This window comes from Oncorhynchus kisutch, linkage group LG11 (genome assembly GCF_002021735.2).
Source record: "Oncorhynchus kisutch isolate 150728-3 linkage group LG11, Okis_V2, whole genome shotgun sequence".
NCBI classification, from domain to species: domain Eukaryota; kingdom Metazoa; phylum Chordata; class Actinopteri; order Salmoniformes; family Salmonidae; genus Oncorhynchus; species Oncorhynchus kisutch.
The window spans coordinates 53330263-53347574 of record NC_034184.2 but is presented as its reverse complement, the minus strand read 5'-3'; the positions used below and the strand labels follow the sequence as shown (position 1 = coordinate 53347574).

Genomic DNA, 17312 nt, shown 5'->3' with positions numbered 1-17312 from the left:
ATCTTTCAAAAGGACAACGATCTCTGCAGCATTCCACCAATCATGCCTTTATGGTAGAGTGACCAGACGAAAGCCACTCAGTAAAAGGCTCATGACAGTTTGCCAAAAGGTACCTTAACCTCTAATGACACCCCATCCCGTGAACGGGACCGGTGTCATCTGACACTAATTAGCATAACGCAACGGACATATCTTCCTAGAAAATATTCCTATTCATGAAAATCACAAGTGAAATATATTGGAACACAGCTTAGCCTTTTGTTAATCACCCTGTCATCTAAGATTTTCAAAATATGCTTTACAGCCAAAGCTAGACAAGCATTTGTGTAAGTTTATCGATAGCCTAGCATAGCATTATGCCTTGCTAGCAGCAGGCAACCTTGTCACGAAAATCAGAAAAGCAATCAAATTAAATCGTTTACCTTTGAACTTCGGATGTTTTCGCTCACTAATCGACCGGAAATTGCGATCACAACAACGCTGAAAAATATTCCAAATTAGCTCCATAATATCGACAGAAACATGGCAAACGTTGTTTAGAATCAATCCTCAAGGTGTTTTTCAAATATCTATTCGATAATATATCCACCGGGACAATTGGTTTCTCAGAAGTGATTGGAATAATGGCTACCTCTGTACTTTACGCGAGATTTTCTCCGAGAGCATCATGTGACCACTTGCGCAATGTAGCCCCCTACGGGTATTCTTCAACAGAAATGCGTAAAACTACGTCACAATGCTGTAGACACCTTGGGGAATACGTAGAAAGCGTAAGCTGGTTCATAGCACATTCACAGCTCAAAATATGGGGCACTTCCGGATTGGATTTTTCTCAGACTTTCGCCTGCAACATCAGTTCTGTTAAACTCACAGACAATATCTTTACAGTTTTGGAAACGTTAGTGTTTTCTATCCAAAGCTGTAAATTATATGCATATTCTAGCATCTTGTCCTGACAAAATATCCTGTTTTAAAACGGGAACGTTTTTTTCCCCAAAAATGAAAATACTGCCCCTAGAGTCGCAACAGGTTTAAGGACACAGACCATGAAAAACAAGATTCTCTGGTCTGATGAAACCAAGATTGAACTCTGGCCTGAATACCAAGCGTCACATCTGGAGGAAACCTAGCACCATCCCTATGGGGAAGTGGGGTGGCAGCGTGATGCTGTGGGGATGTTTTTCAGCGGGAGAGACTGGGATACTCATCAGGATCGTGGAGAAAGATGAACAGAGCAAAGTACAGACATTGCCCCAGCGATGGTTCACCTTCCAACAGGACAGCGACCCTAAGCACACAGCCATGACAATGCAGGAGTAGCTTCGGGACATGTCTCTGAATGTCCTTGAGTGGCCCAGCCAGAGCCCGGACTTGAAACCCATCAAATATCTCTGGAGAGACCTGAAAATTGCTGTGCAACGACACTCCCCATCCAACCTGACAGAGCTTGAGTGGAACTGCAGAGAAGAATGGGAGAAACTTCCAAAATACCGGTTGTGCCAAGCTTGTAGCGTCATACCCAAGAAGACTCGAGGCTATAATCGCTGCCAAAGGTGCTTCAACAAAGTACTGAGTAAAGGGTCTGAATACTTATGTAAATGTGGTATTTCCAGAGGGGTTTGCACAAATACTTTTTTGTTGTTGCTTTGTCAAAATTGGTTTAATTGTTGTTTTTCTCTCAATCAACACGAATTAGACCAAATAACAGCGCTAAAAATATCATCGATATTTTCCCTCTTATTTGGTCTACTTCGTGTTGATTGAGAAAAAAACAACAATTAAATACATTTTGGAAATTAGGCTGTAACGTAAAAAATGTGAAAGTCAAGGGGTCTGAATACTTTCTGAATGCACTGTAGGTCATTTCCTAGTACACTCACCCAGACCTCAGGGAATGAGGCCCAAATGGGCCCTGGTTAAAAGTAGTGCACTACATAGGGAATCATACCCAGACCTCAGAGAATGAGGCTGACTAGCATTAGTTGGACTGGGAATCCCTGGGTAGGCTGTATAATTTGATGGTGTTTTCTAGTGTCTGCCTTTGCATTAATTTGAATAATATTGGCCTTTTTGTTGGTGAGATGTTTGACATTTTAGTCATTTAGCAGACGGTCTTATCCAGAGCGACTTACAGGAGAAATTGTAGTTAAGTGCCTTGCTCAAGGGCACATCCACAGATTTTTCACTTAGTTGTCTCGGGGATTCAAACCAGTAACGTTTCGTTTACTGGTCCAATGTCTTAACCGCTAGGCTCCCTGCCTCGTCCTAACCCCATTTGTGGCGGCAGGTAGGCTAGCTGTTAAAACATTGGGCCAGTAACCAAAAGGTCGCTGGTTCGAATACCCAAGCAGACGAGGTGAAAAATCGTTCAGCGTGCCCTTGAGCAAGGCACTTAAACCCTAATTTGCTCCAGGGAGCCTGCACTGCTATGGCCACACTACAATGGTGTGTGTGTGTGCCTGGCATTCCATACTCAGTCTAGTCAACAATCAGACTCTTCTCCACTATGAACAATGGGCTGTGCCTTTCAGAGAACCAGGTACAGAGACAAATTAGCCAGTTTATCTTCCAGTATTGGAGGACAACCGAGAGACTGTGGCACAGTAATAGGCCCACAGTCTAAGAGGTTGGTTGGCTGCAGACACTGGTAGGGTTCTGAACAGTGAAATAGGGTGTGTCCAAATTGGCACCCTATTCCCTACATGGTGCACAATTTGACCATAGGCAGGGGAATAGGGAGCTATTTGGAAGGCAGACTTAGAAGCCTGAGTTAGTCAGTTTGATGATGAAGTCATTTCCTTTATGAGAATGGGCCTGAAGTTCTGTCTACTGTAGCTCTGCCTGAAGCTCCTGGGTATAATTTATAAGCTTTTTGTTCAACCTCTCCTCTCCACAGAATGGTTCTGTTTTTGTGCCAGCCCAGTGGGTTTAAGTGAAGTTAAGACTGCATCCCAAATTTGCTTATGTAGTAGTGCACTATGGGCCCTGATCGGAGGGCTCTGGACTAACTTTTCCCACTGGTGGCAAAAACTTATTCAGTTGATGGTACCAGTACAACCAATTTTTTTTTGCCACCTGAACAGCGATAATGACCTGACCTGTGTCCCATAATGTACCTGCATTTCATACAGAAACAGGCTAATAATGTCTGGCCATCTTATAAAATAGCATGCCCTTTCAGGGCTTAACATTGCCAGTGGCACACTGGGCTAGTGCCAACTGCCCCGAATGAAATAATTAATGGCTTCTGAAAGCGCACGCATAATTAAAATTGTATCTTTAATTTGTGGCCTGAGCAAGTAGCCTATAACAACCTACCCTCCATACACAAATTACATTTTAACGCAACTATATCACATTTATGTTTTGTTTTCCCAAATCTCCATGTTATTTTTAGCGATTTTGAAGAGACAGTTGTAGGGCCCTGGGAACTTTTGTCGGTGTGGATGGTTAAGGGGCCGGAACATAATCATAATAATTATAATACACTGCAAATTGACCACAACGAGATTTTGTATTTTAGAAAAAAAAAAAAAAATCATAGATTGAGACACAATCACCTCTCTTTTTCCGGGCTGGGTACTTAAACAGATTCCCTAAATTTAAAAAAAATTTTGCTGGTGAGTTTAGGTGATTCTTTTAACCTAAAGTTTGGTGGGCCCCCCAAAAATCCCTAGCCCTTTAATTCAATTTTAATTAGGCTAACTGTTTTTGTACTGTACAGTTTAGTGTAGACACGGTTATTATACACTGAACACAAATGCACGGTTTCATGAGCTGAAATAAAAGTTATGCACAAAGCTTATTTCTCTCATTGTGTGCACGAGGCTTATTTCTCTGTTTTAAAGTTAACTTTGACCAACTGATGCAAATCTGTATTCCCAGTCATGTGAAATCCATAGATTAGGGCCTAATGAATTTATTTCAATTGATTGATTTCCTTATGAACTCAGTAAAATATTTTAAATTGTTGCCCTAATTTTTGTCCCATATAGATTTTTTTTATTTACTTTCAGTTAGTTTTCAGATGTGATTTGCTAGTTTTTATTTAGTATTAGTTGTATATTAATATTTCATTTTTATATTTGTTTCAGTGTTGGGGACAGAACATGCGTGGGAGGCTAGAAGCTGTTTGTTTGTTTTTTGGGATGTTGCTTCTTGCAACTGGGGGGCAGTAATACATAAGGTGATGGATCAGGTTATATGTTAGATTTTAGGGATGCACGATATATGGGTGAACTGATCAGAATCGGACGATATTAGCTAAAAATCAGCCAGATGTCTAGTTTAACGCCTATGTGAAAAACCAATGTCAAAGTTGACGTGCATACCTACAGTTGAAGTCGGAAGTTTACATACACCTTAGCCAAATATATTTTAACTCAGTTTTTCACAATTCCTGAAATGTTTAATTTAATTCTAGTAAAAATTCCCTGTCTTAAGTCAGTTACACGGAACCCAAACCGTCTGCGTGTGTGCGCCATCTTGCAGAAATGTATTTTGTTCACTCACACCAAACGCAATCACGACACGAAGGTTAAAATATCAAAACAAACTCTGAACCAATTATATTAATTTGGGGACCGGTCGAAAAGCGTTAAACATTTATGGCAATTAAGCTAGCTAGCTTGCTGTTGCTAGCTAATTTGTCCTGGGATATAAACACAGATTTGTTATTTTACCTGAAATGCACAAGGTCCTCTACTTCGCCAATTAATCCACATATTAAATGGTCAATTGAATCGTTTCTAGTCATCTCCTCCTTCCAGGTTCTTCTCTGGACTTTATATTGCGATTGGCAACTTTCATAAATTGGATGCGTTACCGTCACTGACCTTGATCGTCTTTCAGTTACCCACGTGGGTATAACCAATGAGGAGATGGCACGTGGGTACCTGCTACTATGAACCAATGAGGAGATGGGAGAGGCAGGACTTGCACTGCGTTCTGCATCAGAAATAAAACTAATTTCTATTATAGCCCTTGGCAACGCATATGCTCGTTGGCGTGCGCGAGTGGTGTGGGTGCAATAATTGAATAACACAGATTTCTAAATGTATTTTGGAAGTGGATCACCACTTTATTTTAAGAATGTGAAATGTCAGAATAATAGTAGAATGAATTATTTCAGATTTAATTTCTTTCATCACAGTTTACATACACTCAATTGGTATTTGGTAGCATTGCCTTTTAAATTGTTGAACTTGGGTCAAACGTTTCGGGTAGCCTTCCACAAGCTTCCCACAATAAGTTGGGTGAATTTTGGCCCATTCCTACTGACAGAGCTGGTGTAACTGACAGGTTTGTAGGCCTCCTTGCTCGCACACTTTTTCAGTTCTGCCCACAAATTTTCTATAGGATTGAGGTTAGGGTTTTGTGATGGCCACTCCAATACCTTGACTTAGTTGTCCTGAAGCCATTTTGCCACAACTTTGGAAGTATGCTTGGGGTCATTGTCTATTTGGAAGACCCATTTGCAACCAAACTTTAACTTTTAACTAATGTCTTGAGATGTTGCTTCAATATATCCACATAATTTTCCTACCTCATGATGCATTCTATTTCTGCAGCAAAGCACCCTCACAACATGATGCTGCCACCCCCGTGCTTCACGGTTGGGATGGTGTTCTTCGGCTTGCAAGCCTCCCCTTTTTTTCCTCCAAATATAACGGTGGTCATTATGGCCAAACAGTTCTATTTTTGTTTCATCAGACTAGAGGACATTTTTCCAAAAAGTACAATCTTTGTCCCCATGTGCAGGTGCAAACTGTAGTCTGGCTTTTTTATGGCTGTTTTGGAGCAGTGGCTTCTTCCTTGCTGAGCAGCCTTTCAGGTTATGTCGATTAGAGGTCGACCGATTATGATTTTTCAACACCAATACTGATTATTGGAGGACCAAAAAGCCGATACCGATTAATCGGCCGGTTTAAATATAAAAAAAACTATAAAAATAATAATATATAACAAAATAGTGACAATTACAACAATACTGAATTAACACTTATTTTAACTTAAGGTACGAAGTTTTAGGTTGTAGTTATTATAGGACTATTTCCCTCTACCATTTTATTTAATTAACCTTTGACTATTGGATGTTTGATGTTCTTATAGGCACTTTAGTATTGCCAGTGTAACAGTATGTCCTCCGTCCCTCTCCTCGCTCCTCCCTGGGCTCGAACCAGCAACACAACGACAACAGCCACCACATTGAAGCAGCGTTACACATGCAAAGCAAGGGAAACAACCACCCCAAGGCTCAAGAGCGTGTGAAGTTTGAAACGCTATTAGCACGCTCTAACTAGCCAGCCATTTCACTTCGGTCACACCAGCCTCATCTCGTGAATTGATAGGTTTGAAGTCATAAACAGCACAATGCTTGACGCACAACGAAGAGCTGCTGGCAAAATACACGAAAGTGCTGTTTGAATTAATGTTTACGCGCCTGCTTCTGCCTACCACCGCTCAGTCAGATACTTAGATACTTGTATGCTTGTGTGCTCAGTCAGATTATATGCAACACAGGACACGCTAGATAATATCTAGTGATAACTACACATGGTTGATGATAACTAGTGATTATGATTGATTGTTTTTTATAAGATAAGTTTAATGATAAGCTAGCAACTTACCTTGGCTTACTGCATTTGCGTAACAGGCAGTCAGTCTCCTTGTGGATCCCCCAAGCTGACAAGGTGAAAATCTGTCTTTCTGCCCCTGAACGAGGCAGTTAACCCACCGTTCCTAGGCCGTCATTGAAAATAAGAATGTGTCCTTAACTGACTTGCCTAGTTAAATAAAAATTAAATAAAGGTGTAAAAAAAAGAAGCAAATCGGCGCCCCAAAATATCAATTTCCGATTGTTATGAAAACTTAAAATCAGCCCCAATTAATCGGCTATTCCGATTAATCGGTCGACCTCTGATGTCGATATAGGACTTGTTTTACTGTGGTTATAGATACTTTTGTACCTGTTTCCTCCAGCATCTTCACAAGGTCCTTTGCTGTTCTGTGATTGATTTGCACTATTCGTACCAAAGTACGTTCATCTCTAGGAGACAGAACGCGTCTCCTTCCTGAGCGGTATGACGGCTGCTTCATCCCATGTTTATACTTGCTTACTATTGTTTGTACAGATGAACGTGGTACCTTCAGGCGTTTGGAAATTGCTCCCAAGGATGAACCAGACCATTTTTTCCCCCTGAGGTCTTGGCTGATTTTCTTTAGATTTTCCTATGGTGTCAAGCAAAGAGGCACTGAGTTTGAAGGTAGACCTTGAAATACATCTACAGGTACACCTCCAATTGACTAACATGATGTCAATTAGCATATCAGAAGCTTCTAAAGCCATGACATCATTTTCAGGAATTTTCCAAGCTGTTTAAAGGCACAGTCAACTTAGTGTATGTATACTTCTAACCCACTGGAATTATGATACAGTGAAATGTAACTTGTGTCATGCACAAAGTAGATGTCTTAACCGACTTGCCAAAACTATAGTTTGTTAACAATAATTTTGTGGAGTGGTTGAAAAACAAGTTTTAATGACTCCATCCTAAGTGTATTTAAACTTCCGACTTCAGCTGTGTATAACGTAGGTACATGACGTAATGACGCCATGTAAAATGTTGTTTCCTGCAACACAGCATTCCTAACCTAGCCCACAATGTCTGTGTGGTTCGAGCAGTCATTTGAAAGAGTAAGAACATTTCAGTAAGACAACTCAAAGGCGAAATCCATAACGCCAAGATAATGGAATTCATTGCCCTTGACAATCAACCGTTCTCTGTCGTGGGTGATGTTGGTTTTCGCGACTGGTCGAGCACCATTACATACTAATGTTATCATGTGCGCTATTATTCAGATGTTGCCCTACCGGAGTTGGTTATATAGCGTCACTGCTATTAGCTTTGCGACATACTATGTAACGCCCTTTGGGTCTTTAGCGTGTTAAAGATACACGTGAAAACACTTTTTGACCCGTTAAATAAGCTTTTAATTTGACATGTCAAATAACACAGTTCTGTTATAGAATGTTGTGTGTTCTGAATTTTCACCTGCAGGGCAAGCACCACCATTACTATCAGTAACACTGTCAAAGCTGTACAAGAAAGTCTGCAAACACCGGTAATGAACGATGTGTTTACAATGTCACGTTGGTAATACAACATTATTTGTTCGACCACAACTTCTGGGATAGCTAGTTTGGTACCTAGCACCTATACAACCATCCTGAAAACAATGACCAGTAGAAACTGCAGTCATTTTCATTATTCTTAGCAATGATTTAGGAATCCTTTTAAGTATTAACTAGGTTGCCACTTGTTGATCACCTATTGAAATTGAACTTCAGTTAATGAAAATAAATGCCTAGTCAGCAACTTCACTCTGTTGCCCAAAGCTAACGTTTATAAGCAGCCAGCGAGCTTCATCTGGCTAGTGCGGCTCGACCGCACCGGGTTATGTGTTGTGAAGCTAGTCACAATAAGGATTAGGCGCAATAGTGGAATTTGCGGTTTGCCTTCAAAATAAAATGATCTCATTGACAGAAATGTAAATGAAGACAAATAGTAGAATTATGCCTTTTATTTTGAAGGCTAACCGCAAAGTCCGCTATTGTGGCCTTATTGTGGCATGGATTGGTCCGAACACCATTAATCAAATAACCCTAATTTATAAGACAGTAATTTATTTTAGATGACACCTAGCTATATAGCTAGCTAGCAAAATGGGTGTTATTTGACGTATCTTTTTTGACACGCAAAGACCCAAATGGCGTTCCATAGAAATCCTGTTCAAGAATGAAATTACTGAACAAATGAGGTGATACAGCCTGGATTCGAACCAGGGACTGTAGTGACGCTTCTTGCACTGAGATACAGTGCCTTAGACCGCTGCGTCCATGTGTGTGCACTATTTAACTGTACTAGAATGCTTAAGTCTGCAATTTTTTTAAATATCGGTACAAGGCTTTTCGGCAAGGAAAATAGAGTATCGTCCGAAGCTGTTATGTCGGTGCATCACTCTTAAATTGAAATTAAGTCAATTTGACTTAAAAAGAATAGTGTTGAAACTGGTGGAAAAAATACATGGTGGAAGTACCCCCCCCTCCCCCAAATAGCTAGTAATGCACAAGCCAGGCCTATTTGAAGCATTTGATTGATTGCATTTACTGTATCGGTCAAAAGTTAGGACACCTACTCATTCAAGGGTTTTTCTTTATTTAAACTATATTCTATGTTGTAGAATAATAGTAAATTAAATAACGCATGGAATTATGTAGTAACCAAAAAAGTGTAAACCAATATCTTAGATTCTTTGCAGAGATGGCAGCTTTGCACACTCTTGGCATTCTCTCAACCAGCTTCATGAGGAATGCTTTTCAAATCCAATCACATTTTATTTGTCACATGCGCCACATACAACAGGTAGACCTTACAGTGAAATGCTTACAAGCCCTTAACCAACAATGCAGTTTTACAGAAGTGCCTAAAATAAAAATTTAAGATGATCAAAATGTAAATAACAATAGTGGGGCTATACACGGGGTAACGGTACAGAGTCAATTTGCGGGGGCATTGGTGTCGGTAACATGTACATGTGGACTAGGGTGGTTTGTGTCTCTGACAATTTTTAGGGCCTTCCTCTGACACCGCCTGGTGTATATAGGTCCTGGATGCACTACCCTCTGTAGTGCCTTGGGGTCAGAGGTCGAGCAGTTGCCTTACCAGGCAGTGACGCAATCCGTCAGGATGCTCTTGATTGTGCAGCTGTAGAACCTTTTGAGGAGCCATGCCAAATCTGGGGTAATAGGTTTTGTAGTGCCCTCTTCACGACTGTCTTGGTGTGCTTGGACCATGTTAGTTTGTTGATGTGGGTGCCAAGGAACTTGAAGCTCTCAACCTGCTCCACTACAGCCCCATCGATGAGAATGGGGGCGTGCTCGGTCCTCCTTTTCCTGTATTCCACAATCATCTCCTTTGTCTTGATCATGTTGAGGGAGAGGTTGTTCTTGCACCACACGGTCAGGTCTCTGACCACCTCCCTATAGGCTGTCTCATCGTTGTCGGTGATTAGGCCTAACGCTTTTGTCATCGGCAAACTTAATGATGGTGTTCAAGTCGTGCCTGGCCGTGTTGTCATGAGTGAACAGGGAGTACAGGAAGGTACTGAGCACGCACCCCTAAGGGGCCCCTTTGTTGAGGATCAGCATGGCAGATGTGTTGCCGGATGTGTTGTCCAGGGTCCGGTTGCAGAGGGAGGCGTTTAGTTCCAGGGTCCTTAGCTTATTGATGCGCTTTGAGGGCACTATGTTGTTGAACGCTGAGCTGTAGTCAATGAATAGCATTCTCACATATGTGTTCCTTTTGTTCAGGTGGGAAAGGGCATTGTGGAGTGCAATCATTGCATCATCTGTTTGGGCGGTATGCAAATTGGAGTGCGTCTAGGGTTTCTGGGATAATGGTGTTGTGAGCCATGACCAAAGCATTTCATGCCTATGGTGGATGTGAGTGCTACAGGTTGGAAGTAATTTAGGCAGGTAGCCTTAGTGTTCTTGGGCACAGGGACTATGGTGGTCTGCTTGAAACATGTTTGGTATTAGACTCAGACAGGAACATGTTGAAAATGGCAGTGAAGACACTTGCCAGTTGGTCAACGCATGCTCGCAGTACATGTCCTGGTTATCCGTCTGGCCCTACGGCCTTGTGAATGTTGACCTGTTTAAAGGTCTAACTCACTTCGGCTGCGGCGAGCGTGATCGCGCAGTTGTCTGGAACAGCTGATGTTCTCATGCATGTTTCAGTGTTACTTGCCTCGAAGCGAGCAAAGTTATTTAGCTCGTCTTGTAGGCTCGTGTCACTGGGCAGCTCTCGGCTGTGCTTCCCTTTGTAGTCTGTTGTGGTTTGCAAAACCTGCCACATCTGATGAGCGTCGGAGCCGGTGTAGTACAATTCGCTCTTAGTCCTGCATTGAGGCTTTGCCTGTTTGATGGTTCGTCGGAGGGCATAGCATGATTTCTTATAAACTTACGGTTTAGAGCCCACTCCTTGAAAGCGGCAGCTCTAGCCATTAGCTCAATGCAAATGTTGCCTGTAATCCATGGCTTCTGGTTGGGGTATGTACGTACAGTCACTGTGGGGACGACTTTATCGATGCACCACATCAGCCAGTGACTGATGTGGTGTACTCAATAACATCGGAAGAGTCCCGGAACATATTCCAGTCTGTGATAACAAAACTGTCCTGTATTTTAGCATCTGCTTCATCTGACCACTTTTTAATAGACCAAGTCACTGGTGCTTCCTGCTTTATTTTTCGCTTGTAAGCAGGAATCAGAAGGATATAATTATGGTCAGATTATCCAACAGTCTTGAAGGAGTTCCCACATGCTGATCGTGTAATGTTGTCCCACTTCTCTTCAATGGCTGTGTGACGTTGCTGGATATTGGCAAGAACTGGAACACGGTGTTATGGACATTAAATTCTCTGGCAACAGCTCTGATGGACATTACTGCAGTCAGCATGCCAATTGCACGCTCCCTCAAAGCTTGAGACATCTGTGGTTTTATTTTTTTATTTTATTTTTTTATTTCACCTTTATTTAACCAGGTAGGCTAGTTGAGAACAAGTTCTCATTTGCAACTGCGACCTGGCCAAGATAAAGCATAGCAGTGTGAGCATACAACAAAGAGTTACACATGGAGTAAACAATTAACAAGTCAATAACACAGTAGAAAACAAAGGGGGGTCTATATACAATGTGTGCAAAAGGCATGAGGAGGTAGGCAAATAATTACAATTTTGCAGATTAACACTGGAGTGATAAATGATCAGATGGTCATGTACAGGTAGAGATATTGGTGTGCAGAAGAGCAGAAAAGTAAATAAATAAAAACAGTATGGGGATGAGGTAGGTGAAAAGGGTGGGCTATTTACCAATAGACTATGTACAGCTGCAGCGATCGGTTAGCTGCTCAGATAGCTGATGTTTGAAGTTGGTGAGGGAGATAAAAGTCTCCAACTTCAGCGATTTTTGCAATTCGTTCCAGTCACAGGCAGCAGAGTACTGGAACGAAAGGCGGCCAAATGAGGTGTTGGCTTTAGGGATGATCAGTGAGATACACCTGCTGGAGATACACCTGCTGGAGCGCGTGCTACGGATGGGTGTTGCCATCGTGACCAGTGAGCTGAGATAAGGCGGAGCTTTACCTAGCATAGACTTGTAGATGACCTGGAGCCAGTGAGTCTGGCGACGAATATGTAGCGAGGGCCAGCCGACTAGAGCATACAAGTCGCAGTGGTGGGTGGTATAAGGTGCTTTAGTGACAAAACGGATGGCACTGTGATAGACTGCATCCAGTTTGCTGAGTAGAGTGTTGGATAGTCAGTTTTACTAGGGTAAGCTTGGCGGCGTGAGTGAAGGAGGCTTTGTTGCGGAATAGAAAGCCGACTCTTGATTTGATTTTCGATTGGAGATGTTTGATATGAGTCTGGAAGGAGAGTTTGCAGTCTAGCCAGACACCTAGGTACTTATAGACGTCCACATATTCTAGGTCGGAACCATCCAGGGTGGTGATGCTAGTCGGGCATGCAGGTGCAGGCAGCGACCGGTTGAAAAGCATGCATTTGGTTTTACTAGCGTTTAAGAGCAGTTGGAGGCCACGGAAGGAGTGTTGTATGGCATTGAAGCTTGTTTGGAGGTTAGATAGCACAGTGTCCAAAGACGGGATGAAAGTATATAGAATGGTGTCGTCTGCGTAGAGGTGGATCAGGGAATCGCCCGCAGCAAGAGCAACATCATTGATATACACAGAGAAAAGAGTCGGCCCGAGAATTGAACCCTGTGGCACCCCCATAGAGACTGCCAGAGGACCGGACAGCATGCCCTCCGATTTGACACACTGAACTCTGTCTGCAAAGTAATTGGTGAACCAGGCAAGGCAGTCATCCGAAAAACCGAGGCTACTGAGTCTGCCGATAAGAATATGGTGATTGACAGAGTCGAAAGCCTTGGCAAGGTCGATGAAGACTGCTGCACAGTACTGTCTTTTATCGATGGCGGTTATGATATCGTTTAGTACCTTGAGTGTGGCTGAGGTGCACCCATGACCGGCTCGGAAACCAGATTGCACAGCGGAGAAGGTACGGTGGGATTCGAGATGGTCAGTGACCTGTTTGTTGACTTGGCTTTCGAAGACCTTAGATAGGCAGGGCAGGATGGATATAGGTCTGTAACAGTTTGGGTCCAGGGTGTCTCCCCCTTTGAAGAGGGGGATGACTGCGGCAGCTTTCCAATCCTTGGGGATCTCAGACGAGATGAAAGAGAGGTTGAACAGGCTGGTAATAGGGGTTGCGACAATGGTGGCAGATAGTTTCAGAAATAGAGGGTCCAGATTGTCAAGCCCAGCTGATTTGTACGGGTCCAGGTTTTGCAGCTCTTTCAGAACATCTGCTATCTGGATTTGGGTAAAGGAGAACCTGGAGAGGCTTGGGCGAGGAGCTGCGGGGGGGGCGGAGCTGTTGGCCGAGGTTGAAGTAGCCAGGCGGAAGGCATGGCCAGCCGTTGAGAAATGCTTATTGAAGTTTTCGATAATCATGGATTTATCAGTGGTGACCGTGTTACCTAGCCTCAGTGCAGTGGGCAGCTGGTAGGAGGTGCTCTTGTTCTCCATGGACTTCCAAGTGTCCCAGAACTTTTTGGAGTTGGAGCTACAGGATGCAAACTTCTGCCTGAAGAAGCTGGCCTTAGCTTTCCTGACTGACTGCGTGTATTGGTTCCGGACTTCCCTGAACAGTTGCATATCACGGGGACTATTCGATGCTATTGCAGTCCGCCACAGGATGTTTTTGTGCTGGTCGAGGGCAGTCAGGTCTGGGGTGAACCAAGGGCTGTATCTGTTCTTAGTTCTGCATTTTTTGAACGGAGCATGCTTATCTAAAATGGTGAGGAAGTTACTTTTAAAGAATGACCAGGCATCCTCAACTGACGGGATGAGGTCAATGTCCTTCCAGGATACCCGGGCCAGGTCGATTAGAAAGGCCTGCTCACAGAAGTGTTTTAGGGAGCGTTTGACAGTGATGAGGGGTGGTCGTTTGACTGCGGCTCCGTAGCGGATACAGGCAGTGATCGCTGAGATCCTGGTTGAAGACAGCGGAGGTGTATTTGGAGGGCCAGTTGGTCAGGATGACGTCTATGAGGGTGCCCTTGTTTACAGAGTTAGGGTTGTACCTGGTGGGTTCCTTGATGATTTGTGTGAGATTGAGGGCATCTAGCTTAGATTGTAGGACTGGCGGGGTGTTAAGCATATCCCAGTTTAGGTCACCTAACAGAACAAACTCTGAAGCTAGATGGGGGGCGATCAATTCACAAATGGTGTCCAGGGCACAGCTGGGAGCTGAGGGGGGTCGGTAGCAGGCGGCAACCGTGAGAGACTTATTTCTGGAGAGAGTAATTTTCAAAATTAGTAGTTCGAACTGTTTGGGTATGGACCTGGAAAGTATGACATTACTTTGCAGGCTATCTCTGCAGTAAACTGCAACTCCTCCCCCTTTGGCAGTTCTATCTTGACGGAAGATGTTATAGTTGGGTATGGAAATCTCTGAATTTTTGGTGGCCTTCCTGAGCCAGGATTCAGACACAGCAAGGACATCAGGGTTAGCAGAGTGTGCTAAAGCAGTGAGTAAGACAAACTTAGGGAGGAGGCTTCTGATGTTGACATGCATGAAACCAAGGCTTTTTCGATCACAGAAGTCAACAAATGAGGGTGCCTGGGGACATGCAGGGCCTGGGTTTACCTCCACATCACCCGCGGAACAGAGAAGGAGTAGTATGAGGGTGCGGCTAAAGGCTATCAAAACTGGTCGCCTAGAGCGTTGGGGACAGAGAATAAGAGGAGCAGGTTTCTGGGCATGGTAGAATATATTCAGGGCATAATGCGCAGACAGGGATATGGTGGGGTGCGGGTACAGCGGAGGTAAGCCCAGGCACTGGGTGATGATGAGAGAGGTTGTATCTCTGGACATGCTGGTAGTAATGGGTGAGGTCACCGCATGTGTGGGAGGTGGGACAAAGGAGTTATCAGGGGTATGAAGAGTGGAACTAGGGGCTCCATTTTGAACTAAAACAATGATAACTAACCTGAACAACAGTATACAAGGCATATTGACATTTGAGAGAGACATACAGTAATCACAGGTGTTGAATTGGGAAAGCTAGCTAAAACAGTAGGTGAGACAACAGCTAATCAGCTAGCACAACAGCAGGTAAAATGGCGTAGACTAGGCAATGGGGCCAACAGATAAAACAAACAAGCAGAATGGAGTACCGTGATTAATGGACAGTCCAGCGTGCATCAGCTATGTAGCCAAGAGATCAGTGTCCAGGGGGCAGTGGTGGATGGGGCAGGGAAGCTGGACTGGCGAGTGTTATCCAGGTTTAAAAAAACTAACAATGACTAAATAGCTTGTAGCTAGTTAGCTGGTTAGCTTCTGGAGGTTCTTGAGTGTGTTCAAAAAATAAATAAAAAATAATAGCGATTCCGTATCACATTGGGTGAGGCAGGTTTCCGGAAGGTATAAACAAATTAAAAGTCAAAAGAGATAGAAAGTAAATATGGGTCCGGTGGGCGTTTGGGACGCGGCGATTCAGGCGGTTAGCAGGCCTGTGCTAACAAGCTAACAGTTTGTAGGCCCGGGCTAGACAAGGTAGCAGTTAGCAGGCTGAATTAGCAAGCAGGGAGATAGCGAGGGCTAGAGAGTTAGCCTTTGAGGGACGTCGCGATGGGGTGAGTCTGTTTATTCCTCTTCATGCGGTGACATCGATAGACCGGTCGTGGGCCCGGGTATTGTAGCTCAGGAGTATGCTACGGTGGTAGCGCAGGCCGGGCTAGCTTCAAGCTAAGTGGGTGGAAACGCTAGCCAGGGGTAATCATCCGGGGTTGCGGTTTAGCTAGATAGCTAGTTGTGAAGATCCAGCGTATTTGGAAGCTTAGGTTTAGCAAAATGTTTTTAAAGGGATAGCTATGTAAAAAAAAAGAAAAAAAAACGAAAAATAAACTAAATATACAGGGACACGACACGACAGGACGACAGGACGACTTACTGCTACGCCATCTTGGATCTATATGATAAAACTGCACATTTTAGAGTGACCTTTTATTTTCGCAGCACAAGGTGTAATGTTCCATGCTTCTTGATATGCCACACCTGTCAGGTGGATCGACTATCTTGGCAAAGGATGCTCACTAACAGGGATGTAAACACATTTGTGGAGAAAATGTGAGAAATAAGCTTTGTGTGGAATATTTCTGGGATGTTTAATTTTGGCTCATGAAACATGGGACAACTTTTTTTTGTTCAGTGTAGTTATTTTTGGAGTCAAATATACATTAAAGTTTTTCAAAGGGGTTTGTTCATTTAATTTCAGTTTACTAAATAGATTTTCTTGATTTAGTTTTTGTTTACTTTTATACCCTAACCTTTTACTATGATAATTAAGGGGCATTTACAAATGCCAGGTAGGCCTACTTTGCAGTCAACATTTAATTGGGAAGGTTTTTTTGGAAAGCCTTTCGAAATGTTCTTTCAAACAGCACACGATGACTAAATTGTGCATTGCAAAGACTTCGTAACAAGCTTTTGGAATACCTGGTTTGCATGCCCGTTGCATACCCATTGCTGTTTGAATAAATATTGATTAAAAATAATAATAATCTAAACCAGAAACTGTGACCAGCAACCACAACAAAATCGCTGGCACACTATGACCAATATAAGTCAATGCCAAATGTTTTGGTCGCAGTCTCGAACCCTGTCAAAGTAGCGTACTACATAGGGAGTAGGGTGCCATTTGGGAGACAAAAACCAAGGAAAGTTTCCTAATAGAATGCTGATGACTAGTCTTTGGCTAGCATTTTGGCTGAGCTGACAGGCATATAATCAGTGATCATTGTCAAGGCAGCAGAAGCATTTTGGAAGTGCTCAGTTATGCACACACAGCCACAGCAGCACAACACTAAATCTGTGTCCTGATTCTCCACCCTTCTTCTGAAGTTTGTACTTGCCCACTTTCCTAAATGGATTTAAGTCTTGGATTGGTTAAAGCATTGGCTGGAGGGAATTTCCATCATTGTTAATCCATGCAAGATAGTGTGCAAGTGCACACTTTGGGGAAAAGGTTGGTGAATAAGGTCTCGGACAGATTTTTGATCTAGGTAGCCTAGTCACAGCCTATTGCCAGGGGTTGATATGCATGTACTGTAGTGAATCATTTAGATACTACTCCATCAATCCTTCAGAGATATATTAATGTCAGC

General features: G+C 43.1%; 1 protein-coding gene across 2 annotated transcripts in view; it reads left to right on the top strand.

Moving 5' to 3' along the window:
- The window catches only part of LOC109899538 (kinesin-1 heavy chain), a 52193-nt gene that overhangs the window by 3680 nt on the left and 31201 nt on the right, over positions 1 to 17312 (top strand). The window lies entirely within an intron of this gene.